Here is an 11,564-nt window from a genome sequence, read left to right as displayed (position 1 = left end):
GACAGCAGCAGGGGAAAGGGAGGGAGCCATGGCTGCAGAGAGCCCCGTGGAAAGTCCCGTCATTGTGCTCTGGCTCCTGTGCTGGCTAGCGTGGCTGTTTGTGCCTCCTCCCCACCAGTTGCAGGCACAGGGAGTGCTCCTGGGAGGGGCAGGAGGGGGTGGGGTTGGGGCATAGACAGGCTGGAGGAGGAAGGGGCGGAAAGGGACAGAGGGGTGTGGCCAGGGTGAAGCTGCACCTCTTGTACTCTGCACCCTGGAAAAGCCCCTTAGGACCATTAAACCAGGGATGCAGCTCTGGCTGCAGCTTAGGACTTGCCTAGCTGCTGCTAAGGTCTGCATTGGCCCTTGTAACCACTGAATAGGGGGCCCACTGAACCAGCCCACTCCCTGCCTCAGTTTACCCATCTATACAATGCCTGTGTGTCTCTTCTCATTATAGTCTATGGAGGACAAGGGCCCCATGGTGCTGAGCTCTGAGCAGACCCGAAAAGCTTACGATTCAGTGTCCCGATCGTGAAAGGTCTCAGTGTCCCAGTGATGCCAATGGGACTGGAGTGGGTAAAGTTACACTCACCATTTACCGCGAAAGGGGCAGAGCAGAAAAAGGCCACCCCAGCTGTCTGACTGAATGTCTCGAAGTAACCAGCTGCACATGGTACATCCAACAGTCAGGGGACAGAAATTACAGGTACTATATGTACCATTCCAGTCTCTTTCCTTTCCGTAACCCTGTACCAAAGCACTGAATCTGCTCTGCTCTGCAACGCTGAGTGAAGACCCAGGTACCTGAGACAGCAGCAGGGGAAAGATGTTTGAGGGATGCCTGCAAATCTCAAGCCACACGGAGACCAGCAAAAGGGCAGCACTTCACTCCGCTGAGCTGCAACGTCTAGTAACCATGTTGTTAACCTGCTGCAACGCTGGACCCGGGTAACTAGCTGCATCCGCAGCAGCATCTCTGCGCAGCACGGCTTCCCCGCCACAGCTGAATTCCCTCTCCGTGTCCCCGATGGCGGCTTCCCAGACTGCCCCAGGCCTCCTCCGTCTGTCCCCACATCCCCTCCTGCAGCCACAATGGGGAAGTGGCCTGAGAGGTCTCTGTTTATCCCACACCACGTACCCTGAAGGCCCCTAGTGCGAGCTCCCTGCACGCCCGCTGCCCTCGGGCATTAGGCCCCAGCCCTCACGTGGGGGACAGGAGCTTGGTCTCCCTGCAGTCCCTGGTCTCTCTGCTGGGACGGACAAACAGGGAGAAAATGGGAGCAGGCCTTGCTGGGTGTGGTTGTGTTACACTCAGGGCCACCTGCCCCCCTAGGGCCCAGGCTGAGATCCCAGCACATTCCACAGGCCCCTGAGCCGCCAGCAGATGGACTCTCAGCCTCCGTCCCTGTGGTGGTGGGGGAGGCTCTGGCTCATTGCCCTGGGGGAGCTGCTGCGGGAGGGAGGAGATTTAGCTCCTCACAGACAATTTTAACAGTTCTAAAGCTTCAACTTTTTGAATCTCAGTGTCTCGTGTCATTGAATAGTTCTCGTCTGACCAAAATATTGTCTGATCCCCCCAGAACTGATACATTTTTTTACCAAAGCCTCCAGGGGTGAAATTGGTTGGGTCCTTCCTGCTCAGCAAACAGCACGAGTCACTTTCAGAGAAGGAAACACCCAGTTGCTGCAGCAGGCGGGGCATAGTGTGAACTCAGGAAACGGAAACTTATCCTGTCCCACTGCCCAGAGGGAGCCATGGCTGCAGCGAGCCCCATGGAAAGTCTCCAGGAGGAAGCGACATGTCCCATCTGTCTGGAGTATTTCACAGACCCTGTCACTCTGGAGTGTGGGCACAATTTCTGCAGAGCCTGCATCGCCCAGTGCTGGGAGGGACCCGACACAGCCGCCTCCTGCCCTCAGTGCAGAGAAACTGTGCAACCGAGAAACCTCAGGCCCAACAGGCAGCTGGCAAATGTCGTAGAAATCACCAAGCAGCTGAGTTTCCAGGCAGCGAAGGGAGCAGGAGCGGGCGGGGTGTGTGGGGAACACCAGGAGGCTCTGAAACTGTTCTGTGAAGAGGATCAAACCCCATCTGTGTGGTGTGCGACAGATCCCGGGCTCACCGCATTCACAGGGTGGTTCCCATACAGGAAGCTGCCCAGGAGTACAAGGTAGGGAGTTGCTGTCCAGTCTAATGGGTAATAACTTTGGATGTTAATTACAGCTTAATGGTGTGACCCTGTCATTCAGCTGTGTGTAGCCTTCATTGCATGAAAGCTGATGGGGGGAGTTACAAGCTGTGGCTGGTATTACTGGTTGTATCACAGTGTTTATTGTTATTTGCATCCCCTGGAGACCCTAGATAAGATCTGACCTCGATTGTGGGGGCCTTGCACAAAACCCAGTGAGGGCCAATCCCTGCCCCGAGCCATTTACAGTCTAACTGGACAAGACAGACAAAAGGTGGGAGGGGAAACTGAGGCATAGTGAGAGGAAGTGACTTGTCCAAGGTGACTCAGCAGATCAGTGGCAGAGCTGGATATAAAAACCTGGTTTTCCAAGGCCCAGTTCAGTGCTCTAACCACTAGCTACTCTGCCCCTTTCAGCAGCACTGAGCAGTGATGAAGTGCAGACAGTAGAAGGAAAAGACACCTTGATACAGGTCCTAGTCCCGGCAGGGAGAGGAGGTTTCCCACTGCGATTCTGAACTCTGTGCCGCTCCATGAGGGTTAAACTCAGATGCTGCCGGCCTGCACTAGAGGAGATCACTGGGCTGAACATGGTGTGGGACCCCGAGCACCTTCAGTCCACACCCACAAGGGCTCCAGTCAGTGCAGGTCCATGCCACATGCCACTGGGATCAGACTTATCTTCAGCAAAACTAACCCCTGGGCAGTGCGGACCAGTGCCACTCTGACCTGTTCTCGTGTGTTCATGGGCAAGGATCAGCCAACGTGGGTCCGTTAGTCCCACCAGGCAGCCATTTGAAATCTGCCAGAATCCACCGCTTCTGGGGTCTTTGCTAGGGACTTTGGGGTCACTACCCAGAGGCCATTGCAAGGGAAAGGGACTAGGACAGCACTAGGGCAAACCCCAGCTGTTCTTAACACAAATCAACACATCTAATGGGGTTTGCCCTCGGCCTTAGATCAGTGCTGTCCAACCCGTCCCATCCCCAGGGGTACAGGGCTGAAAGCCAATGGAGATGGACTCCTTTGAGCATCCCAGCCTACATGGCTACCCCGGTGGCTTCTGGGGTTGGTATCACTGTTTGTTAAGTCTTCTCAAAAATGGCTTTATAGATTCACCGCCATGGGACACCAGTTTTCCACTGGTTCGACTCAATGGAGAAAGTGGATGTAATAACTTCAAACAAAACCCGCCCAATTTCCATAAATCAGGTTTCATTTCCTTGGTGTCTCTGATGTCCTACCTCTAGAAAGACCCACTGTTGTACAGAGTATTGTTGTTGGTCCCGGGATATTAGAGAGACAAGGTAGGTGAAGTAATATCTCCTCATGGCCAACTTCTGTGGTGAACGAGAAGCTTTCAAGCTCACACAGAGCTCTTCTTCAGGCCTGGGAAAGAGTATGTTCCCCAGAGCTGAGTTGTGTGTAACTTTTTTGCCAACAGGAGCTGGGCCAGCGGAAGGTATTGCCTTACCCACCTAGGGTATCTAGGAAGACTGACTGTTATGTAGAATTTTGGGTGGAAAACACCTCATCCACCCCCCAGCAATCCTCAAAATAAACCCACCAAATCATTTCTGTTTGTCAGGAAAAAATACAAGCCCATTTGAAGACTCTGAGGGAAGAGAGAGAAAAGCTGCTGGGATTGAAAGTGGCTGGAGAGGAGAGAAGCCGGGAGTATCTGGTCGGTGCCTGTTGTTCTTCACCTGCTGGGACATGGAGCTGGGAGGGATGTTTATTGGTAGATTTCTCTGTGGCCTTGTGTGTGTTTTTCCATGATTATGGGATACTCCGTGTGTGTGTGTGTGTGTGTGCGTGGGCGTGCGCATATCCCAAATGTTCTCTCCCTGGAGAAGGACAACAGCGTCTTCTGCAGGATCTAAGATGCATTTAATTAATGAGTTAATTACTACCCCTTGTGGCTTTCACAAAATTTCTCCCAAACCGCACTGACTATATCCCAGTAGACACGGAGACAGCCCTTGCAGAGAGATTGGGCCCAGATGGGAAGCTGTAAGAAAATCCTCTCCTTTGTGATCACAGTGTCGAGTCAAGTGTCAGGATGTGAAGAATGGTGGGTTTGGAACCTCAGTCCACAGAGACTCTCATTACAACCCGACCGCTCTCCAGAGCCAGTGGGGGAGGGGCTAGTGGAACTCTGGCCCACCAGCGGATCTGCCTACGAAGCTCCTGATTGGAGCAGACGTTCGGCTGCATGAATTACGCCAGCGGGAGTCACGGGAAGTTGTCCAAACAACTGAGTGAACTCCCGATCTGCTGCTGGACTGGACCCTGACGCTGGCTTGGCCCTGGAGTTGTTCCTGACTCAGGTTTGACCTGCAGTACTGCTGTCTGACTTTGGCTTGACACTTTGCGTGGCTGCCTGACTCCGACTCCAGTCCTGATCCCCCGTGTGACTCCAGACACTGATTCTGGCTCAGCCTTTGGCATGACTTCTGAGCTCGACTGTAGCCCCAACCCTTGGTGAGATCCTGACTTTGACTCCAGCTCTGACTTTGGCTGTAGTTCCTGACTTCTGACTGCAGCTCTGAGCACTAGGCCTGATGGCTCATGGCTTGGTCTCTCCACAGATGTGTTAGAGATTGTAAAGAAACTCTCTCTTGTAAGAGTGTATGAAAGGTCATCAGGCTCCATCCGTGTTCCTGACCAGCCCTTTCCTTATTTCTTCTAGAAACAGACAGAAACCGAGAGGCAGGAGATTGTGTCTGAATTTCAACAACTGCGGCAGTTCCTGGAAGAACAAGAGCGACTCCTGCTGGCCCAGCTGGAAAAGCTGGACAAGGAGATTGTGAAGATACAGAATGAAAATATCTCCAAACTCTCAGAGGGGATTTCCCGTCTCAGTGAGCTGATCAGTGAGATGGAGGGGAAGTGTCAGAAACCAGCAAGTGAATTCCTGCAGGTGAGACTGAGCTAGAAACATCCCAAATCCCGACACAGGGACAAGAAGTACGGGCTCCGGGGTCCAGCAGTCAGAGATCTCAGTGTAACTCAGTGTGTGCATTGCTGAAATGTGAATGACTATTGTTCTTTGCAGACTCACAGACACATTGATATTAGAGCTGGAAAAGCCCCATTAGCTCAGTGAAACCATGGCCCCGGGGCCAGGGCAGGGCTGATTTTCCCTGTATTTGCAAAACCCCTTTCCTGGAATCCCAAGTGAGTGTGAGGTGGTACTGAGATTTTTTTTAATCTCTCTCTCCTCTCTCTCCCCTCTAGGATGTCAGAAGCACCTTGAGTAGGTACGTGGCTCTCTCTCACTCCCACACATACTTGGCAATGCTGGGGAAGAGCATGGAGATGACGTTTGCACCACATCTCCACAGCAACATGTGTGGGATTTTGGATACAAATCTCTCAGATAAACTTCATCCTGAGGTTCTCACCCTGGTACAGAAGAGTCTGGAATTGTCCATTCAGTGGGAAAGACTGACCTCAAGTGTTTCCTCGAGATGTCACATCCCTGGGGGAGTGGCTGCCTCAGGATTGTGGGGATGGAATATGGGCCTGTCACTACTGGGGCCCTGGTTACCATTCAGCCCAAGGCAGCAGTGGTCAAGAGTCTTTCCCATCTGAGTCTTTCCCGGCCTGAGGACAGTTTGGAGACCTGTGTGGAATGAGCTGGGGAGGGGGCAGTTGGTGTCTCAGTTTAGTTTCTAGTGGACAGATTTCTACAGCACTTTACATCGGAACCTCCTGTCCCTCAGAGCATGGAGGCCAAGGAGTGAATTGGCCATGGAGACTCAATTCCCCTTTTGTTCCCAGAGCTGAGCTCACCAGACCAGAGCTGAAGAATATTAAGGAGTCCTCAGAAGGGAAGGTTGTACGGCCATGGGCTGTGTTGCACCTGCTCTGAGGCTGGGAGAAGTCGAGGAATTCGAACTCCAGGCCCATTATAGCAGCGACTCGCTAGCCAGAACTTATCATGAGTCACACAATGAAATATAATCACGTGAAATTGTTTCTCTCCAGGTGTGAGAAGGGGAAGTTCCAGCAGCCAGAGGAGATTTCTCCTGAACTGGAAGAGGAAGTCAGCGATTTCTCCCAGAAAACTATTGTGCTAATGGAGACTCTGAGGAAGTTCAAAGGTACCCAGAAGGGATTTAGGAATGGAAATTGGGAAGAGCCTCTGAGACTGTGGGAAGAGAATGGTGCTGGTCAATTGGTTCACACTTAGATGATGCTTCTATTTAATTGTTGGGTGAGATGGCCAGACATTTGGGTCCAAGACACTCAGGTTGATTAATTCAAACCTTTGTTTGCACCAGAAACATGCTTTTCAATGACAGTTACAAAGTAAGAAATGACTCATCGACTTTAAGGTCAGAAGGGACCATCATGATCCATCTACTCTGACCTCCTGTACATTGCAGGCCACAGAACCTCCCCACCCACTCCTGCAATTTACCCGTAAACTCTGGCTGAATTACTGAAGCCCTCATATAATGATTTAAAGACTTCAAGTTACAGAGAATCCACCTTTCTTCTAGTTTAACATCGGTAAATGATACGTGCCCCATATGGCAGAGGAAGAAAAAATAAACCCCAGAGTCTCTGGCAATTTGATTTGGTGGAAAATTCCTTCCCTATCCCAAATATGGTAGTCAGTTGGAGACTGAGCATTTCAGAAGACCCAACAGCCAGGCACCTGGGAAAGATTTCTCTCTAACTCAGAGCACTCCCCGACTTGTGCCCCATCACCAGCCATTGGGATATTTGTTACTAGCCATCGCATATAGAAAGAAGTGCTGGTCAGTTCCCTTCTCCTGGGGCATAGGTGGATCACGGGGGAATTTCTCCTAGGAAGCTCTAATTACCCCTTACAATGTCTGGAATATTAGACACCTCCAAATTGCATATTTACTAGTTCTTTTCCAATCACCTTTGAGTGGTATGAATATTAAGTACCTTTTATAGGTCACACACTACACATGCATGAACACATCATTGGCAGGGCTTCTTTTGTTCAAGTTATTTTCATGTTCTTGTTCTCTTCTCTGATTGGTTTATTACCACTGATTATGCACACTCCACTTTCCCCCTTGTCTCCACACAGGGGGTATTGGACTTTGCTAACTTCTCTGTGGCTGGATGCACAGCCCCCCTCAGCCTAGCTCCAGCCCCTCAGTGCCTCACCCCACTGCACAGCCCCCCTCAGCCTGGTTCCAGCCCCTCAGTGCGACACTACTGCACAGCCCCCCTCAGCTGAGCTCTCTCCAGCCCTTCAGTGCCGCCCCCTACTGCACAGCCCCCCTCAGCCTGACTCCAGCCCTTCAGGGCCACCTCCATATTGCACAGCTCCCCACAGCCAGCACTAGCCCCTCATTGGTACTCCTCCCCCATCTGCACAGACCCCCTCAGCCTAGCTTCCCAGGAGCAGCAGGGATGAGGGACAGTGGGAAGCCACTTCTGGGAGCCACCAGAGGTGAGTCCCCCCACCAAAGAATTTGTTCCACTCTGGCCTCTGCTCACAACAGACCCCCGCCCACAGCCAGAGCTTGTCCCTTTGTCCTGGTCAGGAGACAGAGGAGGTTCCCATCGACCCTGGGATCACCCCTGCCTGGAGAGGGGTGCTCTAGTCACAGTGAGGTGATGGGAAACCCTGCTCCACTGAGAGACCCCCCTCCTCTGCTTCCCACATCCTGTGACATGATGGGGGATCTCCCATGTAAGGGATGCAGACAGGGGAGAGACATGGGGTAAGCGGTGTAGAGGTGGGACACACACACACAGAGACACTCATCCTCCCATCAGACATATTATTTAAACAAGAAAAATGAAAGACTAGTGACAACAATGCACTGAAATATGGTTTTAGGAGAAATATTTATTTCAATGCTGCCATCCCACAAAAAAAATATTGACTGCGGCAGTGAGGGTTATTCAAAAACACTCACCTGAGTTGAATTTATTACTATTATTATTGGTCATTATTTATTAACGAGCTAGGTTATGGGGTTTTCAGTGTGGAAAATTGTGCGTTATTTTACTGGTTGAATGATGACTGAATGACATAACCCCCCGCCACTGTCCGCCACCCACTCCGGTAATTTTGTCAAGTGTACGTCGCACAACATGATGCTGCCTGACCCTGGCCAAAGGGACCAAAGTGGCTAAAGTTACTTTTCAGCCAAAGTCTCTGTATGATCTGGGTCTAGGTTATGAGGAAAGGCAGTGAGTGAATGAGACAAACCAACTGGAGTTTGAAGGGTGGGAGGGGATGAGGAGGGGAAAAGTAAATCTCTCTTACAGATTGTGTGTCCTGGGATGGTTGTGAGGCTGAAAGGACGTTGGTTCCGTTGCTGGGAGATGGTTGAATGAGAGAGGAAATAGAAGGTTTCAGTTAGTTTCTATGAAATGCCTGAGTGTGTCTCTGGGCCTCTCGATCTGTTTCTCTGTCATGATGAAAACACCGTTTTATGCGTTCAGAGTGGGGACGCTGTTAGAAATACGAAAGTCTGAAATCTCGTCTCTTTTCTCCTTTTCCCCGCCAGACACTCTGCCGTCTGCACTGGAATCCCTAGGAGCACACAGACAGGGTGAGTTTGCAGCTGGAGATTGTCTTTACATTAGGAGAAAATTCCAGTCAAAACATCTTCATGAGATTGTAACGAAAGTTACCAACCAAATCAACACACACAGCCCTAAAAATAACCTATTCACAGTGAGGAGATCCAGGGGCACTGGAACATGGGGGGCCAGAGGGCCAAGCTCACCCTCTTTCAACATGGGCATAGTTTGGGGGCAGGGGCCCTGTTGGCCCCCCACACTGCAAGCCTTGGGCAGGCGTGGCGCATCGCAGCGTTGGCTGTACTTCATGGAGGGGCGGCTGATCAACTGCGCCCTGTGTAGTGCAGCTTCTTCCTGGTGCTTCTCCCTCTCAGTGGCCCCACCCCTGCTCCTCTTCCCCCCGGACCCTCCCCCTGCCCTGGGTGGTGCACGCCGGAGAGTGGGGACATGGGAAGGTGGAGGGTCAGGGGCTCTCCAGAGTGGCCAAGGCTCCCAGCCTGGCCAGGGGTAGGACCTAGGCGGGAAGATGAAGAGTGGGGCAGGGCCAGGGAGAGGGCAGGGCCACAGGTGGTGGGAACCAGTACCCCCCCTCCCCAACTTCTGCCAAGGTGCCGGAACACTGGGGAGATCCCAAGCTGACATCACACAAATAATCCTGACACCAACCTGAGTGCTGAGTTCATGCCCATGCTAATGAACAGAAACACTCTCCCTAAGCAGCACCCGAACAGAGCTCAATGCCCTGAGGACTGACACATCCCTCTGCTTTACCGCGGTGCAGGGGGTCTCCCCATTGCTCTTCTCCCACATCCTGCCTTTCCTCTGGGAAGGGCTCGGCTCTCCCATTGGAGCTGCTCCCTGCTTCCTGGATTGGGGAGATGCTCTCCCTCTGATGCTGCCAGCTCCTCCCTTCTCTCTGGACTGGGGATGGGGCTACCTCACTGAATGCCACCTCCTACTCTCTGGTGTTAATCAGCTCTTCCCCAATGCTGCACCTTCCTCTCTGTTCCCAGCCCTGGGAATGGAGACTGCATTAGAGGAGGGAGATTTCCTCTGGGCTTCAAAACTGTACCTGCTTCCTCTGCTCCCTCCCCACTAAATCCTTTCCTGGTGTGTCTCTCCTACTGGGAATGGAGCAGAATGAACAGGGGTAGCTGGGAGCTGATGCTTATGCAAGCAAATGGGAAATTAATGAAGTGGGTCTCCTTACAGAGACTGAGGAAGTGCAGTGACATCTCTGCTCAGTCTCAGGTGCCCAGGACAGAGGCAGCTCCCTGCGATCCAGGCCTGTCCCAGCCAGAACAGGGCTGCTGGGGAGAGTGAGAGAAACGGCCCCGGCCTCCCCCAGGGCCGAGCTCTGCCCCTAACGCTCTGATTCTCTCTCCCCAGCGAATGTGACTCTGGATCCAGACACGGCTCATCCCCAACTAGTCCTGTATGAGGATGGGAAAGGTGTGAGATGGGGAGACACACGACAGCGACTGCCCAACAACCCTGAGAGATTTGACACTGAGCCCTGTGTGCTGGGCTGTGAGGGATTCACCGTGTGGAGACATTGCTGGGAGGTGGAGGAACCTTGCCTGCAGCCCCCCGTAGTAGGTGACTTCTGGGTACAGAGTGACAAAGCCAGGAGAGTGCCCAGAAGCCACCTACTACAGGACAGGCCCAACAAAGAAAATAACAGAACACCACGAGTCATCACCTTCAGCTCCCAACTAAAACCTCTCTAGCGCATCATCAAGGATCTACAACCTATCCTGAAGGACGACCCATCACTCTCACAAATCTTGGGAGACAGGCCAGTCCTTGCCTACAGACAGCCCCCAACCTGAAGCAAATACTCACCAGCAACCACACACCACACAACAGAACCACTAACCCAGGATCCTATCCTTGCAACAAAGCCCGTTGCCAACTGTGCCCACATATTTATTCAGGGGACACCATCACAGGGCCTAATAACATCAGCCACACTGTCAGAGGCTCGTTCACCTGCACATCTATCAATGTGATATATGCCATCATGTGCCAGCAATGCCTCTCTGCCATGGACATTTGTCAAACTGGACAGTCTCTACGTAAAAGAATAAATGGACACAAATCAGACGTCAAGAATTATAACATTCAAAAACCAGTTGGAGAACACTTCAATCTCTCTGGTCACTCAATTTCTGACCTGAAAGTGAGTATTCTTCAACAAAAAAGCTTCATGAACAGACTCCAAGGAGAGACTGCTGAATTAGAATTAACTTGCAAATTGGATACAATTAATTTAGGCTTGAATAGAGACTGGGAGTGGTTGAGTCATTATACAAAGTAACCTATTTCCCCTTGTTTATTCCTCCCCCCCCCCCCCTTCCTCAGACGTTCTTGTTAAACCCTGGATTTGTGCTGGAAATGGCCCACCTTGATTATCATACACATTGTAACGAGAGTGATCACTGTAGATAAGCTCTTACCAGCAGGAGAGTGGGGTGAGGGGACAGAAAACATTTTGAAGTGATAAACACCCATTTTTTCATGGTCTGTGTGTATAGAAACCTCCTCACTGTATTTTCCATTTTATGCATCCGATGAAGTGAGCTGTAGCTCACGAAAGCTTATGCTTAAATAAATTCGTTAGTCTCTAAGGTGCCACAAGTCCTCCTTTTCTTTTTGCGAATACAGACTAACATGGCTGCTACTCTGAAACCTATCCCTGACAGGGGAACCAGCCTGGGGGCAGCAAGAGGGGAAGGGATAAAATTGAGGGTGGAGGGGGGTGGAATGGAGCAGCCATGGGGGCTGATCTGTAACAGGGATGGGAGGAGAGTGGGAGAAACACAGGAAAATAAAGAGGGATCAGAAGGGTGGGTTAGAAAA

At 51.6% G+C, this 11,564-nt stretch overlaps 1 pseudogene; it reads left to right on the top strand.

Moving 5' to 3' along the window:
• The first annotated feature begins 1,724 nt into the window (after positions 1-1,724).
• Positions 1,725-10,806, top strand: LOC142069130 (zinc finger protein RFP-like; annotated as a pseudogene).
• Positions 10,807-11,564: the final 758 nt, after the last annotated feature.

This window comes from Caretta caretta, chromosome 14, assembly GCF_965140235.1.
Source record: "Caretta caretta isolate rCarCar2 chromosome 14, rCarCar1.hap1, whole genome shotgun sequence".
NCBI classification, from domain to species: Eukaryota; Metazoa; Chordata; order Testudines; family Cheloniidae; genus Caretta; species Caretta caretta.
This window is presented reverse-complemented; position numbering and strand designations above follow the sequence as displayed.